The 17,085-nt window shown below is 39.0% G+C and overlaps 1 pseudogene across 1 annotated transcript; it reads right to left on the bottom strand.

The window, feature by feature from the left end:
- Window positions 1–796: 796 nt before the first annotated feature.
- LOC308689093 (plexin-C1-like) lies at window positions 797–13,608 on the bottom strand (annotated as a pseudogene). The gene is made up of 11 exons: window positions 12,700–13,608; window positions 12,345–12,470; window positions 11,009–11,143; window positions 10,484–10,584; window positions 10,181–10,289; window positions 9,925–10,084; window positions 9,711–9,819; window positions 9,517–9,611; window positions 4,322–4,489; window positions 3,958–4,119; window positions 797–913 (listed from the first exon to the last, which is right to left on the bottom strand). The product of its transcript is annotated as a plexin-C1-like (transcript).
- Between the last annotated feature and the right edge of the window lie 3,477 nt (window positions 13,609–17,085).

Here is a 17,085-nt window from a genome sequence, read left to right as displayed (position 1 = left end):
CATGGAGGGCCGGTACACCCGCGGGGTCTGGAAGGACCATCACCTCGCATGGCACATCAGTTGCCTGGAGATGCTGGCAGTATTCTTTGCCCTTAGGCATTTCCTTCCAGACCTCAGAGGCCATCAGGTCCTTGTTAGGTCTGATAATATATCGGTGGTCTTCTACATCAACCATCAGGGGGGCTTGAGGTCTCGTCCTCTGTGCAAATTGGCCCATCATATTCTATTATGGTCTAAGGACAAATTTCTCTCTGTGAGGGCCATGTATATACCTGGGGTTGATAATGTGGGAGCAGACACCCTGTCGAGGCAGGGGCCCAGGCCAGGGGAATGGAGGCTCCACCCCGAGGTGGTGGAGCTTATATCGGAGAAATTCGGCCAGGCGGAGGTAGATTTATTCGCTTCTCATGAGAATTCTCATTGCCCGCTCTGGTTCTCTCTCTCGCATCCAGCCCCGTTGGGTCTGGAGGCCATGGTACAGACGTGGCCGAGGCAACGTCTGTACGCCTTTTCCCCCGGTCGCTCTACTCCCTGGAGTTCTGGAGAGGGTCAGAGGATTTTGAGTAGATCTTATTCTCGAAAAACCACACTGGCCTTCTCGAATAGGGTGATCTGGTGGCCGAGGTCATCAGATCAGCTACCTCCAGAACTCCCCGGCTCAGGAAGTTTTAATTGAGTTAGCTGGACCCAGCCTTTTACTGCCCTATGGCTTCAGTACTGGGATTCTTCTATACTCTAATCGGGACCTCTCGTCCACGCTCAGAGCCGCTATGGCGCCTACGGCCTCCGTATGCTCTCAGGGTGGTCCACCCGGGTCGTCCCATGACCTCCATATTTCCCTGTAGCCTTCTAGGATGAATCCTGTTATCCTTGCAGGCTGACAGGTCTGTGGAAAGAAAAGCCCCTGTCGGTTCTGCGGGATACGTGTATATATGTCAGATTAAAAGAAAATCTACATATTTTGGAAATCTGTTAGCTTTCTAGTAGGAAATTTCCCCGGTCACCAATAAGGGTACCGGAGGCTATCTTATGATTTCCTCTGGCTCTTCATCCTTCGTTGCTATAAGTGTGACAGGAGAGCCTTCTAGGCTTTTAGGGTTATCCATTAATGGTGCCTTGGAGTCAGTGTCCTGCCTTTTTAGGCATATGTATATATTGGACCTCACTTCTGAGGCTGTTAACTCAGCCTTTTTCTTACACCAAAAAAGACAAGAATAAAATTCTTAGTATAGTGGGTTCTATAAATTCTCCCCTGTCCTTAGCAATGATCCTCACCTTCAGAGTGCTTTCTGCCTCTGTATGCTGCGTCAGAATCTGGATGAACCCTGTCTCTGCAGGCTATCATATTAAATTGCTTAGAGCCTTTATTCGGCTCCGCAGAGTATATCTATAAAGGGTATTAAATGGGAGTTTGTTAGCTTTCTTTGAGATATTTCTCCCCGGTGACCAAGGTACCGGAGGCTATTCTAAAAATTCCTCAGCTCTTCATCCTTCGTTGCATGTACGGTGTAAGCAAGAGAGCCTCTTAGGCTTCCAGAGATTATCCACTAAAAAGGGTGTTAGGAGTTAAGTGTTCTGCCTGTCATTAATCAGGCCTATCTACTTGGACCTTAATATCGAGGTTGCTGATGCGACCTTCCCTTTGTACACCAAACAAGAAAGAATAAAATTCTTAGCACAGTTGGATCTTTCACTCTCCCTTGCTTTAGTGCTCTTGAGTGTGCCAGATGCTTCACACCCAGGGCGCTTGTTCTCTGTGGGGGCTAGCTGGTACTCGTTCCCCGTAGCGTTGTATTCGACGCAGCGGGAGTTCCCCGTAACGAAGGGGAACGTCTCGGGTTACTGGATGTAACCCTGGTTCCCCGAGAGAGGGGAACGAGACGCTGCGTCCCCTCTCCCCACCTTCGGGGCGCCCTGAGAACAGCTGCTTTGAACCTTTTTCGAAGCTGTCATTTCCTTGTTCCTGTGACCCTTATATAGCATCCGGGTCACCGTCACATGCAACGTCATGACGCACGATGACGCACACCAATCCAGATTGGAATAGTTGTATAGTGACTTCAGATAACGCATGCCGAAGGCATTCCCCGTAGCGTTGTATTCGACGCAGCGTCTCGTTCCCCTCTCTCGGGGAACCAGGGTTACATCCAGTAACCCGAGACGTTTTTACCAACTACAAAGTCCTGGCTGAGTTCATGGGTGGAATAAACATATGGCAGGACTTTTACTTCCTGACCCCTGGACTTTACACCTCTGAGTCTCAGGATTGCTCTCACAGGATATTTGAACGCAGAGGTTGTTGAATAGTTAAAGCATGACAAAACTTTTTATTTTATTTTAAAGGGGGGGTGAAATGCTATTTCATGCATACTGAGTTTTTTACACTGTTAAAGAGTTGGATTCCCATGCTAAACATGGACAAAGTTTAAAAAATTTAATTGCAAGTTTGAAGGAGTATTTCTGTGCCAAAAATTGTCCTTCCGGTTTGTCACAAGTTTCGGAAAGTTTTTTTCGAGTATGGGTATGTGTGACGTCAGATGTAACGGAATTTCCTTATATGGGTCCTAAGGGCACTTCTCCGGTAAGATCGCGGGCGCGCGCACCCGTAAACCAGAGCAAGAGAGCGAAAGCAGTTCGCCATCAAAGCGCCCTGCCCAGCTTTTGGGAAGCCAATGTCACCAAAGAAGTGTGTTTTTTTGTTGCCAGGGCAAGACAACCCTGCACAGATTCCCAAAGAACCCAGCGTTAAGGCACCAGTGGATGGAGTTTGTTTTTCCTGAGCATAAACGGAGTTGTGTAGACTGTTTGTTCCCTGCATTTCGACGATGATTGTTTTATAAACAAAGCCCAGATCGACGGATTTGCAGATCGTTTAATGCTTAAGGATCGAGCAGTCACAACGATAAAGGTTCGGTGAGTAAAACTGCTTCTAATCTATTGTCTCTGTGTGTTGTTAGCTCGGCGCGTTAGCACAGCTTTAGCTTCGCCCACACGGCCCACCTCCAGCCGCTCGTTTTTTTCCGGAAAGACTCGGTACATCCTATCTTTCTTAATATAATATAATAAAACTAAAGACTTTTTGGAGATATGAAGGATGCAATACTACTCTATAGGTACTCAAGATTAACAGGAGATTGAGTGAAAATGAGCATTTCACCCCCCCCCCCCCTTTAAAGCTGAATAATTAACTATATATATATGAAGAATATAAAAGAAAATGCAAACTGCTCAAATGTATAATTCCATAGAAATATGCAGATATAAGCTCTCTAGCCTTAGAAATAGCAAATAATAATTTAACTTTTTCACCAAAAAACATTTTTTTTAAGCTGAATAATTAACTATATATACTGTCTATATGAAGAATATAAAAGAAAATACAAACTGCTCAAATGTATAATTCCATAGAAATATACAGATATAAAAATATTTTTATTTTCAAAAATATTTTGAGAATATATATTTTTTTTCTGTAAGCGTTTTCATTGCTCTTTCATATTTGGCCAGGTGTGTTCTGTGGACTGAGGCAGAACAAATCCTTTGGATTCCCCATCCTGAGAACATAATTCCCAATCGTGATCTAAATGACAATGAAAAGCAATGTCTTTTAATCTCATAAAGTTGATTTATTAATATTTACATTAAACTTAACACAGCAGTGTTAACAGCAATTATCAAGTCAAATTATGAACTTCCATGTTTATACAGGGTGGGCCATTTATGGATACACCGTAATAACATGGGAATGGTTGGTGATATTAAAGTCCTGTTTGTGGCACATTAGTATATGTGAGGGGGCAAACTCCTCAAGATTGGTGGTGACCATGACATATACTAATGTGCCACAAACAGGACTTTAATATCACCAACCATTCCCATGTTATTACGGTGTATCCATATAAATGGCCCACCCTGTAGATTTACCAAAGAATTGAACATATCAAAAACCAGACGTACAGTTATTGAGTCCACTTCTGTGACGGCTCCTGATTCTTCTTTAATCTTACAGATGATGGCATTGTACTCAATTTTCTCCAAAACACACTGATACTGCTGATCTCCCTGTAGACCCGTCACTTTCACCTCACTCATACTCAAGGTCAATGCATCTGCCTTTTTCTGAGAAAGAGATGTAGAAGAGTGTGGAGGTTGTGAGATTCACATGCTGATGTGCAAATACACTGACTGCTCACAATAATATATTTTCTGAGATTGGGTTGGGTTTACTGTTTTTAAGAACAGGGCCTGGAAAAAATAGGCATGCGTGCCAAAACATGCAGACTGTACATTGATCTTAAACTCACTGTAATGCTAAACTCACCTTAATGTTGACCTGTAGGTCGCTGTTCACCTGTAAGGTGGTGAATCCAGTGAATTCTGGATCAGACTCATAGGACAAATTCTTACAGTCCACAGTGGAGTTTCCAACTTTCATTGACAAGCTTAACAGTCCACTGCCATAATAACGGGGGGAAAGAAACCACACATCCTGAGAAAAGAGAGACAATGAAGATATGACTCTAACATGTGACACGTGAAGCTCCGTGAAGCAATAAAACACAATAAAATTGCATGAGCTGACACAGACAAACTGCTAATTATTTTCATGTTATGGGTGGTAACTGACAAGCAATTTTAAAATTCTAATATATACTGTATATATATATATATATATATATATATATATATATATATATATAGAGAGAGAGAGAGAGAGAGAGAGAGAGAGAGAGAGAGAGAGAGAGAGAGAGAGAGAATTTTAATATTTTAGAATTTTAATATTGCTTGTCAGTTACCACCCATAACATGAAAATAATTAACTAAATTAAATAATATATATATGGTTCAAGACTTTACACACACACACACACACACACACACACACACACACACACACACACACACACACACACACGTTTGTGAGTGAGGGATACTCCAAGGCCTTAAAATAAAAGTAACCCCTTTAAAATAATCAATTACATATTTAGAGTCACTGAAGTGCTTTTAACAATTATATGAGCAGATAAATGACATTTCTTTCTAAATAAGACCTCATGCAGTACATGTGTGAATCTGGGCTGTTTGAAGACTCACTGAAGTTATTAATAGCTGACCTCTGTGTTTCAGATAAAGTGCTGTGAGTTATTGCAGGAGTAATAAACACACGTCTTACCCCTGAGCTTTCGTTGTATTGTGTTTGAAGCTCTTTATTAGAGTGACGGACAATAACAGATTCCACAAATTTCATATTGCTCCCCTGAACATCAATCTTCCTTCCACCACTGAATGAAGAGATATTAAAATATATATTAAAATATTTATTATACACTCTCAGAAAAAAAGGTACAAAAGCTGTCACTGGGACAGTACCCTTCAAAAGGGTTTTAATATGTACCACTTACTCTAGGTACTAATATGTACACGTTTGGTACCAATATGTACCTTTGAGGGACTTATATGTACTCTTTAGGTACAAAGGTGTACCTTTTGAAAAATTACCGTCACAGTGACAGCTTTTGTACCTTTTTTTCTGAGAGTGTAGAGATATTAACCATTTCAGCCAGTAATACAGAATATTAAGAATGGTCTTGCTGTCAGCAAGCAGGTTGCTCTTTCTGAACCTCTAAAAATTTAAACAATACTAGTCTAAGGTCACATGTGAGTCAGTAAACTGCAGCTCTCAGAATTATGAAACATACAGGAAATTACTTAAAGGGGGGGTGAAATGCTATTTCATGCATACTGAGTTTTTTACACTGTTGAAGAGTTGGATTCCCATGCTAAACATGGACAAAGTTTCAAAAATAAAGTTGTACGTTTGATGGAGTATTTCTGTGGCAAAAATACTCCTTCCGGTTTGTCACAAGTTTCGGAAAGTTTTTTTCGAGTATGGGCCTGTGTGACGTCAGATGGGGCGGAATTTCCTTATACGGGTCCTAAGTGCACTTCTCCCGGAAGGGCGCGCGCGCACCCGTAGACCAGAGCGAGAGAGCGAAAGCGGTACGCCCATCAAAGCGCTGTGCTCGGCTTTAGGGAAGTCAATAGCCGCTTTCCGACCGGAGGAACCTTTTCACAGTTCCTAGAACTATTGGCTATAGTACCCGGATGTCGGCGTGTTCGCACCGCAGGAACTAGGAACGATTTTAGTTCTAGGAACTCCATTTGTAGGAACTAATTTAGGTCCTACTTCAGAGTAGGGTCTAAACCAGCACTATAGGAAATATCCATGACGTTAGTGTACGCTGTCGCTGATTGACCGAACGCACGCGGAAAACCAGCACCCGCCATTTTTAAAACAGCTAGAATGTAAACACACAGATTATAGTCTATATATTTACTCCATAAACTAACTATACAAACATGGAAAACAGTGATAGATGGGTCTCTACACCTTAAATGCTGAAGAGAAAATCCAACGCAACTTTGAGGGGACCAAGCCAACCATGATTATGTTTATCTGCCCAGCTAGCAACACTGGACATCAACCACACGGCATAGGCTAATAACCTTTTTTCATATACTGTCTACTTTCTATAACAGTTCTATCTAATAAGATATTAAACAGTACTGTTAGACAGATCGTTAACTAATAAACACAGAGAATGCGAGCATTGTTTGCTCTGGCGTTCTCAGCGCCGCCAAAATAAAGGTCCGTCGCGCCGTCAAAATAAAAGTCACCGTGCTTGCGTCACTCTCTTACCCCTCCTACCAGTTCCTATGGCCACTTGGCCAGTGCGAACGCAAACAGCAAAACCGAGTTTGGGGGAGAGTAGTTCATAGAACTGTTTAGAAGTGGACAGTTCCTAGAACTAAGTTCCTAGAACTACTTGGTCGGAAAGCAGCTAATGTCACCAAAGAAGTGGATTTTTGGTTGCCAGGGCAAGACAACCCTGCACAGATTCACAAAGAACCTGGCGTTAAGGGACCAGTGGATGGAGTTTGTTTTTCCAGAGCATCAACGGAGTTGTGCAAGTGTTTTTGTTTGTTCCCTGCATTTCGACGATGATCGTTTTATAAACAAGGCCCAGTTCGACGCCGGATTTGCAGATCGTCTAATGCTTAAGGATGGAGCAGTCCCAACGATAAAGGTTCACGGTCGTGCGTTGGAACCGCAGGCGGTGAGTAAAACTGCTTCAAATGTCTGTGTGTTGTTAGCTATTGGTGCGTAAGCACAGCAAGTAAACAGTGAACAGCGCTCATGATTCTTTAGCTCCGCCCACACGGCACGCCTCCAGCCGCTCGTTTTTTTTCCGGAAAGACTCGGTACAGCCTATCTTTCTTTTATAAATATAATAAAACTAAAGACTTTTTGGAGATATGAAGGATGCAATACTACTCTATAGGTACTCAAGATTATGAGATTGACTGAAACTGAGTGTTTTACCCCCCCCCCCCCTTTAATGACTAATTTCTAATTTCATTTCTTTTAATCTCACATACCTATATGTGTTTTTCCACAGTATCTCAGCAGATTATTACTTTGCAAACCTTCATTTTCCATATAAACAGCATTCTTGCATATTTCAGGATTAAAATGCCATTAGATTACCAAGAGCATAGTCTCGCGTAGCCAGACCTTCAGACTGACGGCAGAAGGTCTGGAATTTATCGCAGCTTTTCTTGGCCAAGAGGACGTTTGACTGACATATAACGCAACCAATCACAGTTCGTTTTGTTCCGCGTCATGTTTAGGGGCTGTGCCAATATAATGTCGATGTCCCTACAATAACAGACCGGCTCGCATTTAATAAATTATTTATTCAAGAACGTTGTGCAAGTTTACTGCAACAATGGAGCCACAAACTTCACATACTTTGAAAATCCAGCGTTTAGTTGATCCTGGTAAGCGCTCATTTGTCTCAGTTGTAAACACAACGGCTTTCTTCTTCCACGAGGGGTTTTGGCGTCACGGCATTTGTTACCAGACGGACCGTTAAAGAACGTGACACACGCGTCTCGCGGACATCCTGTAGAATTCAACCAATCAGGTCGTGACTTCGAAACTCCTGAAGTGTTTCCAGAAAAGTGTGCCATATGCATCAGACGTTTAGCCAACGTTCCGTGGGTGTGACGTCTGAGGCTGAGACTACCAAGAGCATGACATTCAAAATGTGCAGTTTTCATCTCAAGGCACTGATAGGATATGGAAGCTGTTCTGCCAGTGGTCTGAAAGCTCTTACCTCCTCCAGGAGACTATGGGCTGTATTCCTGTGCAGCTGGGCTGGGAACTGTAAGTGATGAGACTGTTACCATGACAACGGTCGTCAGGAGTAACAACAAGTCAAGTCAAGTCAACTTTATTTATATAGCGCTTTTCACAATACAGATTGTATCAAAGCAGCTTCACAGTATTAAATAAAATAGTACATCAGTGTATGTTTCTGGTGTAAAACATCCACGTTTGGTAATGCAGATCAATAGCACTGTTGAATCGATTAATCAAATTAAATATCCCCAACTGAGCAAGCCAAAGGCAACAGTGGCAAGGAACCGAAAAACTCCATTAGGTGACCTAATGGAGAAAAAAAAACCTTGGGAGAACCCAGGCTCAGTCGGGGGCCAGTTCTCCTCTGGCGTCAACACACAGTTTCATTGTTCCTTTAGTTCCACTGGGAGGAATGTTGAACCTTAAAGTGTCGCTGGAGCGATCAAACACTGGAGATCTGAGGGGAAACATTCATGCACAGATATACAGTATCATTTATCTCAATCTACACACATTCATAAATAAAACCAAACACAAACACACAGAGTCTCACTCTTTAGGAATACACTCCGGATCCCCTTGAATAAGGATTTTATTGACAGATTCCAGGTTCTTTCCTCTTAGTAAAACATTGTTTCTGCCATGGAAAGAAACCTTGTTGGGCTCCAGAGAGAGAATCTCTGGCTTCTGCAGGACACAAAATGTTGCACTCAGTAAAAAAAATCCATATCCACTTAATATATGACCCAAAGCATTCTTTAATAAACAATTTGAATACATACATTTTATAAATTATTATAATAATAATAATGTGCAGTAATTAAATATAATTGTAAATATGGATCAATAATATTTTATTTATTTAAAAGCATAATGATTGTTATAAATTATTTATTGAATATATTATATAGAAGAAAGCAATTTTTGTTTTAAAAGAAGTTTAAAAGCAAATAGTTCCACAAAAATGAAACAAAATCTTCAGACTCTTGTAAAGTCACATCTATTTGAAATAGGAATAAACTGAAAAAAACAACATCCCTATTTTGTGAAGTTGGGTTCATAATGATTTCCATAATGACACTTACTGTAATCTCAGAGAGTAGATCTTTACATGCATCCTAAAAAGTAGAAAAAGAGAGAGAACTGAGCGGTTCATTTACTTCCTGAGTTTTCTTCAGTCGACACAATGATATTTAAGCTATTAACAATGAATTAATATCATATTGAATCTTTATAAAGGTTACGTATACATATTCCCAATACGTATATGTATAATGAAGCACTGGATTGTAGAATACAGTATGTCTCACCTGTATGAGTAACTGCGGTCCAGGTCTATGTGTCCAATCACAACGCTGAGAGGAAGAGGACCACTGACACCCAGATGAGAACACACCGCACACACCTGCATTCATGCACATATGATGTATTAATATAATCTATAAAGCTCTGTGTTATCATTTCTGAACTATGCAATTCTTCACACTGAATTTCATTTTCTCACTGTGTATAAGGAGCATTTGTATTTTCTGTGATACTGGAGCAGTTCCTCAGTGTCAGTGTCTCTGTGATCTTCTGATCCTTAATGGTAACAGTAGCAGAAACTTCTGAAACTGAATAGATTATCAAAAATGTTTATGGTTATAAAAAAAATCATATTCTGACTACAAAATGTACTGTATAATACGCACATACAACTTCATTAATAGAAAACTAACCTCCAGTATAAAGTATGTGATCAGGAAAACTACAGGAGCAGTTTGGGAAAACTGCAGTCAGATCAGACCCGTCACACAGATTCACACTTCCTGTGGTGAAGGAACATGAGAAGTCGGGATTTCCTGTGCTCTCCAGACTCAAGGCAAGATGTAGAGTAACCTGTGTAGCAGAGAGCAATGTCTGGTAGTCATATAAATTATTTCTTAAAAATATTCCCTAAATTATGATAAATACTTCCAGATTATGACCCTCTACCTTTCTAGAAGAGTTCTCTGTCATCTGAAAAGAAAGCAGCTGTGTCTTAAGAGAGTTTTTTGGAATGGACACCCATGAAGTATTTGAGCATTCATCTTGGGTAGAACATCTAGATAAAAACATCATCAATTTATCACGTACAGATCTGTTTGCACACTGCTCACCATGTCCATATAGATGATAAGAACTTAAAAGACTGTTCAACAGTGAACCATTAGGCATATTACTGTTAGGTGATGATGCCGCCTATGCAGATTACATGTGTGATGTGTGAAAAGTCCCATGTGATAAAGGCAGGCTGACCTCTGTGTGTTCACACACCAGCCGCAGAGAGGATCCAGAGCAGCTCTGCAGTCTTTCAGAGAGCTGTATTTAGCACACTGAACCACAGACACTCTTCTGAGCTACATCAAAAACATGAGCAGAAAGCAAGTAAACATCCACTATTGCGTTCCCATTGCTTTTTAAAATGAGAAATAAAACCCCAGATAGGGTGATTGCAGCAGTCAGAAGAAATTTGTTGTCAGTTACAGTCGTTCCCTCAGCAGCTCTAGTAAAACCCATTGCAGCAGTGTTAGATAGTTTCTTAATTTAATGTCAGGATAATATAACGTAAGGTATGGTGATATAAATGTACATTACACTTGATTTTTTTTTAAATGGCTATATTTACAGTTAATGATTGTGTAAATTCAGCATCATGAAATCGTGAAAAGGTGCAAAAGTCTTTATGCCTCCCAAATATTAAGCATGATAAAACAACAGGATAAAAATATATTTTAAATGTTGAGTATCACTTTTTATTAACTGTACAGTTTTAAACCTCACCTCTTTCCTCACAGCGATGTAGATATATTTGAAATCTGCTGGATCAAAGTGCATTCTGGGAAGTACTGCTCGTTTATCATCAGATTTGTACAGCACTATTGGACAGCCTGGTGTGAATTTCTCATCCAACATAATCTAAAAATACAAACCGCATCATTATCCAAACTTTACTCAAATCAAATCATTATATGATTGGACTTTATTCATGTCATTTATTCGTGTCACTAAGATATCGGGTACAAGATCGGGATATCTTGTTTCTCAGAAATGCAGAAACTAAGTTAAAAACTATAAAACAGATCTAACAGAAACTTAAACAGACTGTTAATATAAAGACACAAAAAGAGAGTCAGAGTGAAAATATGAGCAATTTACGAAGAATATTATTAGTCATTGCTTATAATTATTCATTTATTTTTCCAAGTGTCTGTGTGTAGGTCCTATAATTTTTGTGATAACCCCCCAATCCCCCCCCCCCACACACACATGGATACCTAATTTTCTTAACTTTTATTCACTTTTGCGCATTGTTTTGTTTACATTGATTTTATTGCAGCTAAATAAAGGTTTAATATATGGGTAGTTGGCATGAAGTGTAAAGCACTATTTATCTAATTGTATAATACAATTATTATACATGTTGTTTTATGATGTCATATTAATCACCAGGACCGTTGCCAGAACATAATATAATTAAATATATAATATAATTTAAAACAATACCAAAACACAATATAGTCCAGCATACAACTCCACTAAAAACCCATTTGCATTTTGCCTAAAGTCACAAAAACTCTTCAGTTCCACCAACAACACAATAATAATAAAAACAATACATACAAAATAGCAGTAAATGTACGTCTAGTATATTGAAGTGTACTAAAGACTTTGAGTGTACTCACCATTGAAATAGTTGAAAGTGATGGGTCTCAGTATTATAAATATACATATTATGTTTCAAGTTCTGTTTTGTGTAATAATGCATTAAATATGAGTTTTCCAAATCTGATTCATATTTCTGAAGATAATGTGTTTTTTATTTATTTATCAAGTTACCATTATAGAGATTAGTGTTCCTTTGAGCTAAAAGCTGGTTAAGACGTTTCGTTATGGAATATGTGAATGGCCAAAGCCACAGATCTAATATTATTTTTGCTCTCAATAGTAATAGTTATAGGCCTGTCATTTTAATGCCGTGATTTTTAAACCTAGAGTCCATTTTCATGACCACGTGAATAAATAACACAATAACATAAAACTTACTTACTTACAGCCTTATTCTTTCTACAGAGGAGGGTTTTTCAGAAATTAGTGAAAAATAAGATATGAGACAGACCTTTATCAGTTGTCCATCACTGGTTCCTATGAACAACACAATCCAGGATCCACTTCTAACTGCTGCCACTGATGACATTGAGCTGTACTTGAACACCACAGAGAGCGGCTGAAGGTTACTACCACTCTGCAACACAAAGAACAAGAATATTATGACTTTGGTGAATAGTGAAATTAAGTTTTCTCATGCAACATTATATTCTATTACAAATATTATACATAACTCGAATCGGTAGAACAGCTAAACATTTGTAAAAAAAAACATTTGTTTATAATAATTAACAATATATATATATATATATATATATATATTTTAAAAGCATCTATATTGAGCACATAAATGCTGATTTTCCAACCTCAGAATCACATTTTTCACCAGTAGTGCAGAAACCCTTGACTCGACCTCGAACTGTACTGATGTCGTACAGAGCCATCGCGGTGTTCTCCGGATCCTGCTGATTCTGCGCACTGAACACTCCTGCCCAAATAACAGCGTTCCCTGAGGGAATAACGGTGGAGGAGACGAGCACTGGACGAGCTTTATCATTGCAGCACTCTATCGTTGCAGCCTGTAGGGATTTGAAGATCTCTTTCTTTTTTCTTTTATTGCTGTCCATCCTCAGGACGTGCACTTTCCTCTCCGAGTCAGTATTTGCGTTGAGAAATAAATAGGACTCTGAGGGAGAAACTCTCTGGAATCCGTCAACAAACTCCACATCTCTAGCGGTGCTCTGGATGAAGGGGCTTGATGCTTCTTCTATGTAGTTGAAAATCCCACCAGTTTGAGACTGTAAAGTGTTCCACAGTTTAACAACAGGATACGGATCTTGAGGTTGTGTGTGTTCGTCCTTTTTCCCAACCAAAAGGTACCTACTGGTACTTGGACCTGCTATGAACGCAACAGATGTCTCATTCTCTCTCGGTCCTACCGATATACTTTCATAGTAAATACTCTTCGTAATGTCATTCAGATCAAGAACTTCACAATATCCATCTCTAAAGGTCCCACAGGTTATCAGGGTGTCGTTGTCGTCAAAAGGCACTAGAATGTTGACTCTATTTTGATGAGTGGCATTAGTGATGTCCTTCCTCTTCTCCTCAGAAAGATCGAGTCTCATCTGATGTAGTCGATGGTCAGTAAGAACGAACAACTTACTTTCACCAACTACAAAGTCCTTGATGTCTCCATCAAAGTTCACTACATCACCGCAAATGCAATGTTTCAAAAGTGGGACCACAAGTATTGCAAGTAAGTATCCTCTCATCTTGCATATCTGAGAGATCAGCTGAAGTTTCGAGATCTTGTCACAGAGATCAACTGCGCTCAGATGCGTCCACGGCTGAAGTGGATAGAAGTGAAAGCAGCGGCTCTGAAGATGCCTGATGACTTCCTGACTTGTTTTGTATGTTATACCATTTCATGATGAGACACTTTTCATAATCCTACATAAAATAAGAGTAAAAGGAACTCTCTCTTGAAATCATTTCATTGACAGCAGACTTTATATTCATTATAATCTTAAATAACTCTTATCTTAAATATCTGAACGAGCAGTTGGACAGGCCTACTTTTGTAAGAGACAGTTGGACAGGCCTTCTATTGTGAGATCTTTTTACAGTGATCTTCTGCTCTCAGATGTGTCCGCGGGCAAGCCTGGATTACCCAATGGGCATTATGGGAACGGCCCAGGGGCCCATGCGCACTTGGGGCCCAAGCGAGGAGAAGAATTTTCTTTACATTTCAGATAATGACACCATGTATAACCAATAGGGCTGTAACGATACACCAAACCCGGTTTACATAAGCAGAGAGCAGTCTGTTTTCTTTCGTTTTGAATTGTTCTGTTTAAAAGTATACATTTCAAACTTTCTAATTTTTCAGGTCTGTGAGGCAAGTAGGCTACCGTATAGGCTACGCTTAGTTTCCATTCATTTATGAGACAAGCTCCAGTTCACGCGCCAGCACCTCCGTGTCGTGATTATCTATTGTCTGCTATATTCTTATTTATTAAATCCAGGCAATTGGTTGATGAAACGTTGATTAAAATGATTTTTCCACCTAAAAGTTAAAAAAAAATTGTGTCACGTTCGTAACGCATGTGTATTTCCCTCACATTAAATACAAAACGCATGTGTAGACTGATATTTTTCTAATGTCTGGACTTCTTTATTAAGGGAGTATGGATATATAAACAGACGTTTCAATATATTGGTAGTAAATGCATATTTTCTGAGTTTTTACTGCAGACGTGATCCATAACGTTGGAATTGCCCAATTTATCCTCAACTAGTTTTGTGGTTTAGGTCTACGTATTTTATAATGTTAACTTCAAATAATACTAATAGTAATTTAAAGATGTGGTAGCATTGGATCTAGACGGGAAGCATAACTCTGGGAGTTGGAAGGGGTGTTTTGCGATTCTGCCTTCTCACACCGCGACACAGGTTCGTGGATCTGAGTGTCCGATTTCGGTTTCATATCGCATATCGTTACAACCCTAATAACCAATAAAAAGCAGTCTTCAAATAACCCCGTGCTGAATCGAATTTTGAAATTCAAAAGCTTGATTGTGCCCTACAAGACATTGTGCCCAGGGGCCTCTGAATTCTTAATCCGGGCCTGTCCGGGGGTGAAGTGAGTGGAAGTGAAAGCAGTGCTGTGAGAGGAGGGTGGGGTGTTTAAAATAGGCCTACAGAGAAATTGTTGCTTACTTTCTGAAACATTTATCAATCCCAAACGTTACTTTAGTGAAATGTACTCAAAATGAATAATAATAATAAAAAGAAGATCTGCGTTCCTTGTATAACGAAGCACACAATTAAAAAGTAGAATAGGCCTAAACGTTTTAGAAATTATCTGATGACATCAACAGGAAGGTTTTTTTTTTATGAAGTAAGATTTTTTTTTCACGCAGTTTGTATAACAACTTGTTTAATAATAACATTCGTATTAGTGTCCTGACTGTAAGGCTCGGAAAATCAATATGAAACAAAAATCATACTGGACACAAATAACACACACTTCGCAGACGATAGAAAAAGAATAGGTCTACATTTGTAGCCTACAGTATATGCAGAAAGAAAGTACCGGTAGTTTAAGAACATAATTATTTACATTGAAAATCATTATTTAACTCATTGGTTCATCTGGCATAATAATGATGATGATAATAACAACAAAAACAGCCTAATAATAATATTAGCTTCATCAGGCTGATATTTGCACACTTTTGTATATGTTATGTTATTGAATGTATGAAATATAAAGGCACTAATACAATGAAATATAAAAATGTTATGCACAGCTGGTATGTTTTTTTTTTTTTTTTTTTTTTTTTTTTTTTTTATTAGGGATTTTCAAATAATACAAACAACCGAGACAGAAACAATCAAACAAACATACAAACAAACAAACCCCAAGCGCTGCAAGTTAAATAAAATGTACAAGTGTATCTGTTAACAAAAAACATAATAAATCAAAACAGAAGAAGCCAAAACTCTCTAAAAATAAAAATTTCAAATTTTGTGTAGGAAGGATTGGAGAGGATCCCAAAGTTTCCTGAATTTGTCCTGTTTGTGGTTGAGGTCATAAGTTAATTTCTCCAAAGGAAGAAAGGCTGACAGCTGAGAAATCCACATGGAAATAGTTGGGATCTGAGATGTAGACCATTTTAGTAATATACATTTCTTAGCCAGAAATATAAGGGTAGTAAACAGAGATTTGAGGTCCGAGTCAAAAAGGTCTTTAGGAATGTCATTCAACAAAAAAAGTGAGGGGGATAAAATAAAACGTTTCCCTATTATCTCCTGGATTGCAGAGTGGACCCCTCTCCAAAATGGTTGGATGTGAACACAAGACCAAAATACATGAAAGAATGTGCCCTTACAAGTTTTGCATTTAAAACAGAGGTCGGAACAACCTGGGAACATTTTATGCAGTCGAACAGGTGTAAAATAAATTCTGTGGAAAAATTTAAAATTTTGTTCGTGTATGGAAATTGAGGTACATTTTGGAAAGATACCATCGCAGATCTTGGTCCAATTTTCAGAATTAAACAGAACTCCTAGGTCCCGTTCCCATAGTGGTTTCAAAGAATCATACACTGAAGAATCAGAATGAGTTAGTAAGGCATAAAATTTTGAAATAAGTCCTTTGAACGATTTAACCTATAGTATGGTTTCTTCCAATTCCAATAATTTAAATCGGAATCTATTTTGTTTTAACAGAGACTCTATAAAATGCCGAATTTGAAGATATTTGAAAAAGTCTTCGGAGGGAATATCGAACTCTTCTCTAATTTGTTCAAATGATCTCAAAGTTTCAGAGGTAAACATTCCTGAGAAGTCAGACAAGCCTTTAAAACTCCAATCCAGCAATCCGATGCTCCTAATCTGAATGGGAATGTCTGGATTCAAAGCCAGAGGGGAGTGTATGGATATAGTTTGGGGGATTTTCAAATGTTTTTTCACATCATTCCAAACCAATAGTGTATTATAGACAATCACATTATCATTAAGAGAGTTTATCTGAGTTATATTATTAATAAACCACAGGGAATCTAATCTTCTTGGATGGCAAAATAAGGATTCAAAATCAATCCACATAGCATCCTGCCTATTCATAACCCAGCTTGTTATCATTTTGAGTTGAGCAGCCCAATAATAAAGCTGAAAATTGGGTAAGGAGAGACCCCCAAGGTCCTTCGGTTTACAAAGTTTAGAAAGACCAACTCTCTGCTGCT

The sequence above is a fragment of the Scardinius erythrophthalmus genome (genome assembly GCF_964197995.2).
Source record: "Scardinius erythrophthalmus genome assembly, chromosome: 4".
Classification (NCBI taxonomy): Eukaryota; Metazoa; Chordata; class Actinopteri; order Cypriniformes; family Leuciscidae; genus Scardinius; species Scardinius erythrophthalmus.
The sequence above is the reverse complement of the archived record's forward strand: the minus strand, read 5'-3'. Positions and strand labels throughout refer to the sequence as shown.